The sequence below is a fragment of the Chiloscyllium plagiosum genome, unplaced genomic scaffold, assembly GCF_037043375.1.
Source record: "Chiloscyllium plagiosum isolate Xiang-an unplaced genomic scaffold, Cpla_swu_hap1 HiC_scaffold_29, whole genome shotgun sequence".
Classification (NCBI taxonomy): domain Eukaryota; kingdom Metazoa; phylum Chordata; class Chondrichthyes; order Orectolobiformes; family Hemiscylliidae; genus Chiloscyllium; species Chiloscyllium plagiosum.
In genome coordinates, this window is record NW_028270167.1 from 99,096,700 (window position 1) to 99,111,855 (window position 15,156).

The window sequence follows — 15,156 nt, forward strand, 5'->3', positions numbered from 1 at the left end:
CCAGGCATCTAAATTGTGTGACAATGCTGTCAATTTTTTAATAAAAGGTTATTTTCTATTTTATTTTAGTAAGAGATCTTAAAGGCCAAACTGCCTAGTGAAAACGGCACAAGTAAATAACTTACAACACTTTAAGGTTTTTAATAAATCGTAGTAACAATGGCCAGCTGGCACAGACCAGGCTTTCTAGTTTTTTCTTTGTAGCTGTAACAGTTACCAGGGGCTTGGGGTCCCAGAAGGGTTGGAAGTTTTAGTAAATTATCCCTAGCTGCTATTGTCTCTGAAACTTCACTTAGTGCTGTTTCCTCCTGGATTGGAGAACTGTATGCAAGAATGCTTGTCTGAATGTTCCTTTTTGCCAGGAGGTGTGTTTAGGTGATTTTAGTTTATTGGAACAGTTCATTTATAGAAAGTACTGTATCCAGTATTTGGTTAAGGTTTCCAATAGTTAAGTTATTCTAAATTCCTCTTCATTTTGTATGGATTTTTATTAGAGTGTTAAATATATTGTGTTTTGCTGAAAGGTGAGTTGTTTGACTCGTAGTATCACATCTGGAAAATCCAACTCACATCTACATTTAAAATAAGAAAAGGTTGACATCCAAGCTACCTTCTTAAAATAGTTTGAGGCAGTCTGGTTCGTCTATAGCAAACTGGGGACTCTTGGCTGGTTCAATATCGATAATACCAAATTGGGTTTAGAATTTTCAAACAGGCAATTCAACCTAACAAGTCCACACCAACCCTCTGAGGAGTAACCTACCCAGACCCATTCCTCTACCCTATTATTACATATTTACCCCGACTAAGGCAACAAACCCACACATCCCTGAAAACTATGTACAATTTAGCAAAATTTCAGCAAAACAATAGTCCCACTTTCCTTCACGAGGCCCTTAGCTGTGAATGTTATGGCACTTCCAGTCCTCCTCCAAGTCCTGTTTAACAATTGTGAGTTTACCCGTGACAACTACCTTCTCAGGAAGTGTATTGCACACCCCAAACAACCTCTGAGTGAAAAACAATCCTCAAAACCTCTTTAACCCTCAAATTCTTTACTTTAAAAGTGTGTTCCTTTGTTCTTGGCCCTTGGGCTAAAAGGAACAAGTGCTGTCTATCCACCCTGTCCATGCCTCTCGTAATCTTATCCTTCTGAATCACATCCCCATGAGCCTTCTCTGCTTCAGAGCAAACAACCCAAGCTTACCCAGTTGCTCTTGATAGCTGATACGTTCCATCCCAGGGAACATCCTAGTAAATCTCCTCTTCCTGTGCAATCCTGAAATGCACACAGTATTCCTCTGTGGTCTAACCAAAGTCCCAAATAGCTCTTATAATCTATGGCTCAATGAAGAATGGTTATGTCTATGGTCCCATATGCCTTCTTGAGTAACCTAATAGCCTTTCAAATCAGGGATCACTGGAGAAGCAACCTTTGAGCTTCCTCACGTGCTGCCATTCATTGTGTATGCCCCTGTCTGCTTCCTTCTTCCAAAGTACATCCCCTCATATTTATCAGGATTATAGCCCATCTGTCAATGATCTGCCATCTGACCATTCCATCTATATCTTCCTGTATCATAAGACCTTCCTCCTAACTGTCAACCATCAGCCAATGTTGGTGTCAAATGCAAACTTATTCATCACAGTCGCCACAAACTATCCCCCCCACTTCCACTTTCACATCTACATCATGAGTACCACAAATAATATGGGACACAGCACTGATCGCTGTGGTACACCCACCGGACACTGGTCTCCAGTCACACAGACAGCCTTGTACCACCACCCTCTGTCTCCTGCCACGATGACAATTTTGGATGTAACTTGCCAAGATACCATGAGACTTTACTTTGTTTATCAATTTCCCATGTGGGGTTTTCTCAAGATCTTGCTAAGAATCAAGATGAACGGCTTTCTCGAAAATGAGTCACTCAAATCCGTTAGGCAAGACTACCCTCTGATAGAATTCATGCTGTCTCTCCCTGATCAAAGCTTGCCTCTCCAAACGTAGATCGATTTTCTCCTTCCCTGCTTTTTCCAATAGTTTCTCTGACACTGATCAGATACTCGCTGTTTGAAGGTTGCCTGGTCTATCTCCAGCACCCTTCCTGTGACGTGGAACCAGACCAGCTGTTCTCTATCCCTCTGGAGCCACATCTGTGACAAAAGTTGACTTAAACCTTTTGGTTCGGCCTTTTCGTCTCTCGTCTCTCATCTCTCCCACAGTATCCTGAGACACAAGTCATTCGGATCAGGGGATGTGACCAATTGTATGCCACCTATAACCATCAATCCCTGCTCGCATTTTATACCAATCTGCCGAAGAGCTTCATAGTCCACCTTCTCGAATTCTGTACTTGCATCCTCCTTCTCCCAAGTAAAACAGATCTGAAGCGCTCATGTAAGTATCTGCCAATGTTCATCAGCATCACACACAGATTGCCTTGCTGGTTTCTAATGGGCCCTAATTGCTCCCTGGTTCTCTGTTCTGCTTGATGTGCATTTGGAATATTTTAGAATTCTTCCTAATCTTGCCTGCTAGCACTTCTCCATGTCTCTGTGTTAGTTGGGCTCCTCTGTGTGAATTTTCTAAGCTTCACCGAGATCATGCCTCATTCTTTTGAACCTCTCAATAGCACAGGCCACTTTTCCTCAACAGAGGAATTAATCTGGAGAATCACCATTGTAGTTCATCTGTACTCAGCACATTCTTCCTCAGATCAGGAGACCAGAACACAACACTCCAGATACAGTCTCGCCAACACTCTCTGCAACTGGTGCAGGATGTCTTCCTTCGATATTCCAAATCCCTTTCAATGAAGGCAAACCTAACTTTTACTTTTCCATTTGCACATGTTCTTGCCAATACTCTCACCTTTAACTTTATTTGCTAACTCACTGTGTGAGGTCTTCAAAAATCATCCAGAATACACATCTATACCATATCTCTGGTTCTCCATTGTCCATGTTTACAAGAAACATCTTCAAATACTTTGAAAAACATTTCTCAGTAATGATTTCCCTTTCATCAATGTATAATCTTTCTCCCCAATTTTCCTGTTACATTCTAAATATCCAAGATCACATTCTTTATCATAGAATCTAACAGATTCCTGACTGTGGATAACAAGTTACCAAATCTGTAGGTCTCCAATCTCCCTCTTCTTCCCTTCACAAATAGTCGGATTAAGTTCATAACATTCCGGTTATCCAAGAGTTTTGGCTGGAAGCATTGATTTTCCTGTTCCCTGGAGGCTGCTTGACCTGCTCTGCTGTTCCAGCTTCACATTTGTTGACTCTGACTTCCAACATCTGCAGTACATACTGTCTCCCACATTAATCACCTTCCACTTACCCAGAATGGACTCCTGCCTTTGCAAATGACCAGAGCAAAACCCAATGCTGTCCAATACAATCAATGCTTCTATTGCTGCTTCCTCCGGAATTCTGGGATGAAGTACATTTTGTCTGTCAGACTTATCAATGCTCAATCCAGCTTTGTTTCCAAATCCTGCCTCCTCCCTGTTAGGAAGGATTTTATTTTCTTTATTTGCACAAGGCCCACGGTCACTTGGTGTTTCTGGGGGATTTTCTGGATCTTACTCCGTGAAAACAGACACAAAGTAGTTGTTTATTTTCCCAGTAATTTCCATGTTCTCCACAATAATTTATCCTGTCCACACATTCTCTGCTCCGCATTGGACTTTGCTTTCATTTCCCTTTTAAACATCGATTGTAGCTTTTTGTCCATTTGTTTGTTTCTTGTTTGATTTCACGTTCTCCTTTTGATTTCCCGAGCAGTTTCTTGGTCCTCCTTTGCTGGGTTCTAAATTTCTCTGAATTCACTGTCATAAAATGATACCTGATATTTTAATGTAATAATAAATATTAATGTTTTAAAAACAGTTCACATCACCGAAGAAGGTGTTCTGGAGGCTTTAGGGAATATAAAGATGGATTAATCTCTGGGACCTGGTCTAATGCATCCCACTCAGATATACACAGTAAGGGAGGGAAATTGCAAAATGTTTTCATCATCTATAACAACGAGTGAGGCGCCTGGTGACTGGACAGTGTCTAATATTGTGCCTTTTTTTCAGAAGGGTTGGAAGGAGAACTATTGAACCTGTGAGACTGACATCTATTGTGGTAAATTGTTGGAGGTGAGCTTAAAAGCTAAGATTTTTGTATATTTATGGAGGCAGAATTTGATTCAGGATAGTTGGTATCCATTTGTATGAGGAAAATCGTGTCTTGCAAATGTAATTAAGCTTTTTGAAGAAGTTATCTAAAAGGTGGATGAGGGCAGAGCAGTAGATGTTGTTTACATGGACTTTAGTAAAGTCTTTGACCAGGTTCCACAAAGTAGACTAATTAGTGAAGTTCGATCACATGGGATTCAGAGTGATCTTGCCACTGGATACAAAACTGGATTAATGTCAGGAGACAGAGTGACAGTAGAGGATTGTTCATCCATAGAGAGCAGTATGTCAAGAGTCTGCACTCTGCTGCTGCTGCTGTCCTTTGAAAATAGATGCTGAGTTGTTGTAACTGACAGGAGCTGGAGTAGGTTGAGGCCTAGAGCAGGGAGTCTCTAGTGCTGCAGCCTGCCAGCACTGTCCAGCACTCGAACCTGGGATTCTCTTATGCTTTTACTGCCTTTGGAAGCCTGGTGGTCTGTATTTTTCCTCAGTGAGTTGAATACTGCTGTAATAGCACCTCCTATGCTGGGGAGAAAATGCTGAGGGTTGGGGCTACAGCCTGGGCCTTAGGTGCTGCAGCCTGGAGGGGACCAAACTTGGGACTTGCTGTCACTGCTGCTACTGCTGCTGCCGCTACCCTGAGAAGCCTGATGGTCTGCAATTCTATTCTCCGGTGGCTGAGAGATTTGTTTCTGGAGCCTGAATGTCTTCTTCAGTTTGGGGATTCTTACCTGGACACTAATTTCTTGGGGGTGGGGGGGGGGGGGGGGATGCTGAACATTTACAATGAGTGGCTGTATGTTGGAGTCTGGGACCTGGAACTATTTGGAGCCTGGACCATCTCCTTTTGGCTGCTGCTTTGTGACAGTAACCTATTTGCTGCCAGGGACTATTGCTCTGGGCACTGGGGAACAATTGCTTTGCACCTGTGGTTTGGGTAGCAGGTCAGGGCATGGTTGCCAGGGTGACTGGACCGGCAGGTCAAGCCTAACAGGACTCTCTCAGTTTCTTTTACTGACTATTTGTGTGAGGGGAGATGTTGGTCTTGGTTTGGGAGGGGTGATGGTGATCACAGGACTCTGTAAAACAACACCCAGGGTGGGGCCCAGTCATTCCTACATGGGGGTGGATGCATCTTCCACCTCCCCCACCAGCCCCTCCCTAGGCCTCGTCACCCTTTCCTTATTTAACAAACCAGCTCGGGACGAAATGTTACATTCACCCCAACATGACCATTAAGACCTGTCAGCGGCCTTGGTGGGGCTAGTCTAGTTCCCCTACCATTGTTGCTGCATCAAAGATGTATAGGAAGGCAGTGTTCTTCCTGAAGACTGAGCAGGTGGTGCAACTCACCCTGGAAAAGGGCCTTACTGTCGCTAAGATGGTATTGCCTGTTGACCCTCTGGAGGTAATTTCCCAGAGGATCATTTTGTCGAATATCCTGTGCTTTGTTCCATTTGATTTACTTCCATCACACCTTCACCAGCTCAGGGGGATGTTGTCGGGTATGGGGTCAGTACTGCTTGGTCTAAAGGAGGTCTTTGCTTACCTGGCATTCTGGTCAGTGAAGGCTGTGCGGTGTCATGCCTGCAAGGAGGTGGGACTGCTCTGGAGGAACTGGCCTGCCTTGAAGACCACTGCCAACACCCAAGCGACCAATCATGAAGCTGTGAGTGAGCAGATGGTGCCTCCATTTGCAGTGTCCTCAGTGTTTGGAGGGGGAAAAAGAGTCCCTCCCCCACTCAGTAAGTTGGTTTTCATTCTTTTGGTTGATGCTGGTGACATTCATAGCTCGCCTGAACGTCAAAGGCAGCAGGAAGGCCGAGTGCAGATAACATATCCTTCAGTCCTCAGAGAATGAATCTACACAGTGAGCCTCCTGCAAGAAGCCCCGACTGGATCAGGAGACAAAGCTCCATGGCTCCTGAATTGGCAGGGAAGGGTCTTTCTGAGTAACTGGCCTCCAATTCTGGAGGGGTGGCTATCTTGTTGGCCTCTTTTCTCAGCTGGAGATCTTGAGGGTCAGGGAGACCCAGCCATCCATTCCAACTCACGGTTCATTTCAGAGGCTGAATGATTCACTTCATAAACGTATATGTACCTTGGATGGTACAGGAGCAGACCTATTTCTTCAAGGAGTGACTATGTGTGAGTCCTGGAGGTATGGTCCTTTCTTGGGGCAGGGTCATCACCAGTCTGTTATCTAAGAAGGGAATCTCTGTTTGTTAAAGATCTGGATCATCCACAAGAACACCCACTTGGGACGGAATGTGATCGATTATTCCCAAAGGATTGGCCAGTTACCTGCCTTTCTCTCCTTTGATCAGGGAACGATGCTCAACAGAGTGGATCGAGAGTATCTGCTCAGGACACTGTGAGCTTTTGTGTTCGGAATGTGCAGGTCACTCAGACCTGACTCTGTACACTGCCGCAGAGTGTCCAGTAATGGTTAACAGGTCCCCGAAGGCAGCCTTGTGCTTTGGGAGAGCAATGGGTCAGGCCTGTCCCCTGTATGGACCGGTTTTCCTCTCTCTGCATGGTCCCACTCCTGTATAGTTTGCATTAAGCTGCTTTAAGGTATGGCTCTGCACGGGCTGGGGCTCGAGCTGGGTTTTCACGATGTACACCGATGACTCACTCCTCATGTTCACAGAGCTGCGGAGGATGGGGAAGTGCAAGGAGGTCCACTCAGCAATGTCCTCTGCAAGGATCACCTGGAGCAAGGTGCTTGGACCATTTGGTCGGACCGAGGCAGGTGGACGCCCTGCCAGATGAGGACCGGTGCTCCCCAATCCAGATAAAACTCATTGCGGTTTTTCTGGGCCTAGAGGGTAACACCGGGTCACTGCTGCAGTTCTGAGCCTCCTGCTTGAGGAGGGTGGTCAGGAGCTGGTGTGACTTTATACCCATAACTTTCCACCTTCAGACCTTGCAGCGATACCTCCACGTCGAGCCTACTCCAAGGTGGTGGGCACTGATCATGTATTTCTTCTGTCAGATGTGCGGCCTCTGTTAGGACAAGTAGTTCCTTTCCGAGCAGTGGTCCCAGACTCGGGTCTAGTTCCAGGAATTGCCTGTCTTCTACCTGGACCTGATCACAGTCTGGGATACAGTCGGCTCACACTGGAGCTCTCCCTCTATGGAAGTATCGGCTCTCATCAGGGTACCGCTGCTCGGGAACAGGTTCCTCCTTGAACATGGATTGGGTTGGCTGAGGGAGGAAAGAACTTGGGATGCAGGGTTGGATGGCAGAGGAGCAGGCCTGTTAACGCCGGCACAATTGTCTGCAAAGGCATCAGTCCATCTCCAGTTCACGATCGGAGCTATCCATAACCTCCAGATAAGGCACTCGGCCGTGACACCTCATACACACTCGAGGTGACTCAGGCATGTGGTGGGCTTCCCGAAGAACTCCTAACTTCCTGTCCATCCAGAATTCAAGATTGGGCCCATTCCACGGACCTTGTACCGAGGTGCCCCACTGTCTGAGCAGTCTCAGGGTTATTTTCCTTTAACTGATTTGTTAACCATCGTGAGTCACCTTTTCCTTTTGCTCTTTGCACCTTGGAGGGATATGTGTATATTCTATACCTCACCGCATTTCTATAAATAACGTACATTGCCTGACTTCCATTAAATTTTGCGGGACATAAGTGAGGACTGCAGATGGTGGAGATTAGAGTCTAGATTAGAATGGTGCTGGAAAAGCACAGCAGGTCAGGCAGCATCCGAGGGGCAGGAAAATCGACGTTTCGGGCAAAAGCCCTTCATCAGTAATGAGGCAGGGAGCCTCCAGGGTGGAGAGATAAATGGGAGGGGGTGGGGCTGGGCAGAAGAATGCAATAAGTGGAAGGAGGTGGGGATAAAGGTGATAGGTCAGAGAGGAGGGTGGAGCAGATAGGTGGGAAGGGAGATTGGCAGGTCATGAGGATGGTGCTGAGCTGGCAGGTTGGAACTGGGGTAAGGTGGGAAATGAGGAAATTGGTGAAGTCCACATTGATGCCCTGGGGTTGAAGTGTTCCGAGGCGGGAGATGAGGTGTTCTTCCTCCAGAAGTCGCATGGTGAGGGAGTGGCAGTGAAGGAGGCCCAGGACCTGCATGTCCTCGGCAGAATGGGAGGGGGAGTTGAAATGTTGGGCCACAGGGCAGTGTGGTTGATTGGTGTGCATGTCCCGGAGATGTTCCCTAAAGTGCTCTGCGAGGAGGCATCCAGTCTCCCCAATGTAGAGGAGACCACATCGGGAGCAACGGATACAATTAATGATATTGGTTAATGTGCAGGTAAAACTTTGGACGTGGAATGCTCCTTTAGGGCCTTGGATGGAGGTGAGGGGGGAGGTGTGGGCGCAGGTTTTGCAATTCCTGAGGTGGCAGGGGAAGGTGCCAGGGTGGGAGGGTGGGTGGTGGGGGAGGGGTATGGACCTGACCAGGTAGTCACAGAGGGAATGGCCTTGCGGAAAGCGGAAAGGGGTGGGGAGGGAAATATATCTCTGGTGGTGGGGTCCGTTTGTAGGTGGTGGAAATGTCGTTGGATGGTGCGGTTTATGCTGAGGTCGGTGGGGTGGAAGGTGACGACTGGAGGGGGAGGGGGTTCCATTAAATTTGTTTCAGACACCTTTCCAATTCAGTGATGTCAGATTGCCTGGCTCAGGTTTATAATCCTAATTTCAAGAGAAAAAAAGGCAAAAACTATTTCGTATTCAGATGTCATATTAAATTCAATATATTATGATTACTCGTCCCAAACACTCCTTTGCAGCGAGGTTTTTAATTAGCTCTCCTGCTCACACAACATCAATTCCTAACCAACCTGGTCTCAAGCTTGGTGCTCAACATACTGTTAAAGCAAACCATCTGAAACACACTCACGGTATTCATTTTTCCCAGGATTAGCATTCACTTGGCTTACCACAGTTCAGATACAACTTGAATTCATCCATTATGACTGCAGTACCCACAAACCCGAACATCTATTTTCTTGTTGTATAATATGCTTACCATTTGTGTTATGGCTTTCACTTTCGTATCTAACTCCCCTCATTGTTTGCTTCTCGTTTTTGTTCCTAAGCTCCACCTTATCAGTTTCTGGAGAATCGGAATGACTTGAGCTCTGAGGAAATTGATGGTACATCCCGGCTTGCTCTGATGCTGTACATTCTGGACTCAGAAAAGGTCTGAGTTTTATCCTGTTGGTGGCCCCACCTTAATGAATTTCAGGCACAACATGATGGTGAACTCTACTTCTGTCACTTTCCCCTCCCCGCCCGTTTCTATGCAAAAGAGTTCTCTCCACATCCCACCTACCCCTTCACCCTCTTTCAACACTCTCCCTCCAACTCCTCCCTCTGACCTTTTACCTGCACTCATAAAAAAGGAAACAAAAAGAGAAATTGTTGGAAAAGCTCAGCAGGTCTGGCAACCTCTGTGGAGAGAAATCAGAGTTAACGGTTCTGGTCCAGTGACCCTTCCTCAGAACAGACTCTTCAGTCTGTTACAGGGGAACAACAAGAGGCCATTCAGCCCCTCAGATCTGTTGCAAGGGAGCAACAAGAGCCCATTTAGCCCCTCAGAACTGTTACAGGGGAACAACAAGAGGCTATTCAGCCCCTCATGTCTGTTACAGGGGACCAGGAGGAGGCCATTCAACCTGTCGTGTCTTTTAGAGAGGAACAGGAAGAGACCATTCAGTATCTCGATCCTGCTACACAGTGAAATAACTGCAGAGGTTGTTATCTTGTCCCAAAGTCACCCGTTATTTACATGTTCACAGTGCGTAGGCGCTGACCTGCCAGCTCAGAGGCAGTCTCTCAAATGAAGAGCATCTCTGGGAATCTTCTGTTGACATCTGTCAGGCAGGTTCCCTGATTGGCTCAGGTTAGAAGCCCCATTCAGGGATCACAGTGATCTACCTATTCCAATCAATACATCCTCCCTCTACCCCCCGCAATGATTCCCTGGTATAGGTTCTGTTATAGATTTTGTTTGGATATATCATTTTGCTGAGGCCTGTGATCAATAAAATGCCACAGCTGGGCACTTTTCGTCATTTATATAAACAATTTGGATGTGAGCATCAGAGGCATAGTTAGTAAGTTTGTAGATGACACCAAAATTGGAGGCGTAGTGGATAGCAAAGAAGGTTATCTCAGATTTCAGCAGGATTTTGACCAGATGGGTAAATGGGCTGAGAAATGGCAGATGGACTTTCATTTAGATAAATGCAAGGTGCTGCATTTTGGGAAAGCAAATCTCAGCAGGACTTATACACTTAATGGTATGGTCCTAGGGAGTGTGGCTGAACAAGGAGACCTTGGAGTGCAGGTTCATAGCTCCTTGAAAGTGGAGTCGCAGGTAGATAGGATAGTGAAGAAGGCATTTGGTATGCTTTCCTTTATTGGTCAGGGTATTGAGTACAGGAGTTGGGAGGCCATATTGTGGCTGTACAGGACATTGGTTAGGCCACTGTTGGAATATTGCGTGCAGTTCTAGTCTCCTTCCTATCGGAAGGGTGTTGTGAAACTCGAAAGGGTTCAGCAAAAATTTACAAGGATGTTGCCACGGTTAGAGGATTTGAGCAAAAGTAAGAGGTTGAATAGGCTGGGGCTGTTTTCCTTGGAGTGTCAGAGGCTCAGGGGTGACCTTATAGAGGTTTATAAAATCATGCGGGGCATGGATAGGATATATCGACAAAGTCTCTTCCCTGGAGTGGGGGCAGTCCAGAACTAGAGGGCATAGGTTTAGGATGAGAAGGGAAAGATATAAAAGAGACCAAATGAGCAACGTTTTCATGCAAAGGGTGGCATCTGTATGGAATGAGCTGCCGGAGGAAGTGGTGGAGGCTAGTATGATTGCAACATTTAAAAGGCATCAGGATGAGTATATGATTATGAAAGGGTTTGGAGGGATATGGGCCGGGTGCTGGCAGGTGAGGCTAGATTAGGTTGAGATATCTGGTTGGCATGGATGGGTTGGACCGAAGGGTCTGTTTCCATGCTGTACATCTCAATGACTCTATTACTCTTTGAACACATTTTGCCCCCATCTAGGATGGGAATAGCATTGGGAAGGAAAACTCTAAAATCAACATCGCTCTCAGCTTCTCTTCAGCAGATTTATATATGATGTGAGCAGATGTCCTCACTTTGGGAAGCTTAAAAGTAGACAGACCCCCAGGTCTAGAGGAATTGTATCCAAGGAGACAAGGGAGGAACTTACAGGGACTCTGACCCAAATCTTTAATTCCTCTCCGGCCACAGGGAAGGTGCCGGGGGATTGGAGGGCAGTTGATGTGTTTCCACTTTTCAAGAACAGTGGTAGGGATTGACCAGGAATAACAGAGCAGTGAGTGTTCATCAGTGTCAGGGCAACTATGAGAGAAAATTCTGAAACAAACAATTAATCTCCATTCTGAGAGGCAAGGTTTGATCATGAAATAAAAACTGAAAGAACTGCAGATACTGTAAATCAGCAATAAAAACAGAAATTGCTGGAAAAGCTCAGCAGGTCTGCAGCATTTGTGGAGAGAAATCAGAGTTAATGTTTGGGGTCAAGTGGCTCTTCCTCAGACCTGATGGTAGTTGGGAACAAGTCAGCTTTTTGTGCAGATCCAAAATGGCGGCTGAGTAAGATGCTCCAGCCAGAACTCCTCTGCTCCACCTGTTCTTTTTTACGTTTCTTTCTTGTTTTCTCCCCTTTTTCCCTTTTTCCTGATTTTCTTTTCAACTGACAACTTCAACTTACCTGGAGCATGTCTGGTGGGGCATCTCGCTGGAAATGGTGGCTAATGATCCTCTGGATATGGTTGCTGGGGGATGGTAGGTAAGGACAATGGGAACCCTATCTCTGTTGGAAAGGGAAGAGAAGAGGTGAGGACTGAAGTCCAGGAGATAAGTTGGACCCACTGAGGGCCCTGTCAACAATGGGGCTGGGGATTCTTTGTTAAGGAGGAAGGTGGCAAAGTTGACATCATCGGAACAGATGTGATGGAGATAGAGGAAGTTGGATAATGGAATAGAGTCTTTGCAGGATACAGGATGTGCATGTATAGACAAGGTGTTTATCATAGACTTGGTGGCCAGTCTATCCCATGAAATATAAACAGATGTCAAGGAAGGGAAATGAGAAGTCAGAGAGTCGGGATATTTGAGTGTGTGTTTATGTACGTGTGTGTATCTGTCTGTCTGTGTGAGACTGTGTATGTGTATGTGTGTCTATGAGTGTGTGTTTGTGTGTGAGCCTATATGGGTGTCTCTGTGCGTGTCTGTGTGAGTATGTCTGTGTGTGTGTGAATGTCTGTCTATGTGTCTGTGTGGTTGTGTGTATGTGTATGTCTCTGGGTGGGTGTGTCTATGCCTGAGTGTATATGTGTATCTGTCTCTGTGTGTATGGCTCTGTGTGTGTGTATGTGTGTGTGTCTATCTGTCTGTGTGGGTGTGGGTGTTGTGGGGGAGGGTTAGGGCAGGAGAAAACTTGGGAATGATAATTTTTTAGACGACACAAATACTGATCAGGCCGTTGTCAGTGAGTAAGAAAGTCTCAGGCTATTGGTAGAAATAGTCAGATTGGTCCAATGGGCAGATCAATGATGGATGAAATGTAACTCTGATAAACGAGAGGTGATGTGTTCTGGCAGAAGTTACACGATAAGACAGGACTCAATGAATGGGAGGATATGAGGAAGTTCAGAGGAACAGAAAGATCTTGAGGCACTTGTTAATAGATCCCTGAAGGCAGCAGGATAGGTACCGAGCCCCATTGCAGAGGCCAGTGAGGGGAATCGGGTCCCAGTGCGGAGGCCAGTGAGGGAAATCAAATCCCAGTGCAGAGGGCAGTGATGGGAATCGGGTCCCAGTGCAGAGGCCAGTGAGGCGAATCGAGTGCCAGTGCAGAGGCCAGTGAGGGGAATCGAGTGCCAGTGCAGAGGCCAGTGAGTTAAGTGGGCAGTTATGAAGGCAGGTAGGAAACATGCCTTTACACATTGAGGCAGAGATTATCAGAGCAGGGAGAGTCCTGTTGGAGCTCTGCAGCCATTTGGATAGGCCACAGTTGGAGTATTGTGTGCAGTTCTGGTCACTGCACCATGGGATGGATGTGATTGCACTGGAGGGAGGGTAAAGGACATTCACCAGAACATGGCTTGGGCTGCAGCAGTTTCGCTGTGAAGGGGGAGGCTGGATAAGCTCGGGCTGCTTTCTTTAGATCAGAGATCGGGGTATATAAGACCAAGGGGGATGTGGGCAGGGTGAATGTTAAGCATTCCCCCTTAATCAGAGGGCAATTAACAAGGTGGTGTAATTTTAAGCTGAAAAGCTAAGGGTTTAGAGGGGAAATGCCACCCAGAGGATGGTAGGGGCCTGTGCTGCATTGTCCAGGAGGGAATTGTGGGAGAAATCCTCAAAACCTTCACAAAGTACTTGGACAAATACTGAAAGGTCATAACATTCAAGACCATGGACTAAGTGCTGGGGACTGAGACTTGTGTTGCTTTTAGTGTAATGTTGGAGCAAAGGGGACATTTATCCCGTTTGATGCCATCACTTTATTAATTTGAATGTAAGGTTCTGATTTTTGTTTTGTCTTTGTTTTGAGAAAATGTGACCGAGTGGAAGTTCCAGCTGTTGGTGTGGTCGGTATCAGCTTCAGGTTCTGTATGAGAGTGCTCATTCACAGAGAGAATTTCACAAATCAGTCGTGTAACTGGATTAACAAGGAAAGCTGTGGGATAACAGTGTGCAGTAGAACAGCTCTCAAGGAGCTCGACAACATGAGATATTGAATGTCTGAATAACTTCAGCAGAATGAAGGTCATCACTGAAAAGAATATCGAAACATATTTAGATGCTGATGGGACTGATAGTGAGTGAAATATTGCAAGTATTATTGTTGAAGACAAACTGGAATGAACTTTTGAGACCGAATAGGATCAGATTAATCCAGTCTTTGGGGTATTCAAATACAGACTTAAATCTCAATGCGATCACTTCATTAAAATAAACCTGTTGTCATTAATTGTTTGTTCAAAATGATATAAAAAGATGTAATCTCCGTTTCCCAGTGGAGATACCACACAATATAAAATAAAGTCTCTGAAACTGTGTCAGCTCCATCTCCGAGAGAGTTCTCTGATTCCGACAGATTGCCAGCAGCAGGAAGGGAAAGGTTGTGTCACAAACAGCGAAATGCATCTTCTCAGGGAAAGGGTGGATCAGGTGTTTGACACCACCCTCGCTGTCGTTGGTGTTCCTGGTAAGTCTTGTAACAACTTAGCTCATGTCAAACTCTGCATTGAATCATCCTTATTTCTTTCAACAACTGATAATAGTATATTTCCACTTAGCAAGGCTAATCCCACTGTCAGACAATAGTGTTCTCACTGACTGAGTTTAAAGTGAATAGTTTGTCAGTTCGGAGGTTCCTCAGTAATGTGCAGCATTGTGTGTTTCCCTATACTGTGCAGAATGGGTTTACACTGAGGCCACATTGATGGAGTTTGGCTGAGCACCGGCCCTGGCTGGTCTAGAAAGTGTTTCGGAAGACCACCCTCTCTCTGTGGTAGTTCACAGCCTGCTATCAGTCAGATGGGTTTTGTAACAACCCACCTCGCAGTGACACCTGGTGTTTCCCATTCCTTGATGGAAAGGGATTGTGTTGGTGGATCTTGTTCAGGCAGTTCGCTCCAAATAGGATCCCAGATACAACAGGGCAATGGGTGGGTTCAGCAGGTCATTAGGAATGAGGAGATAATGGGGGCTGCAGATAGAGCGTGGTGCTGGAAAAGGCACAGCGGGTCAGGCAGCATCTCAGGAGGAAGATAGTCAAGGTTTCAGGCAGGACACTTCTTCAGGACAGTTACAGTGACCAATGTTGCATGAATTCAGGTTTCATTTGCTGAAGGCTGTGCTGTACCCTCGTGGACAGGTGGGGGGTGGGGGGCGGAGTTCGGTCAAATGTG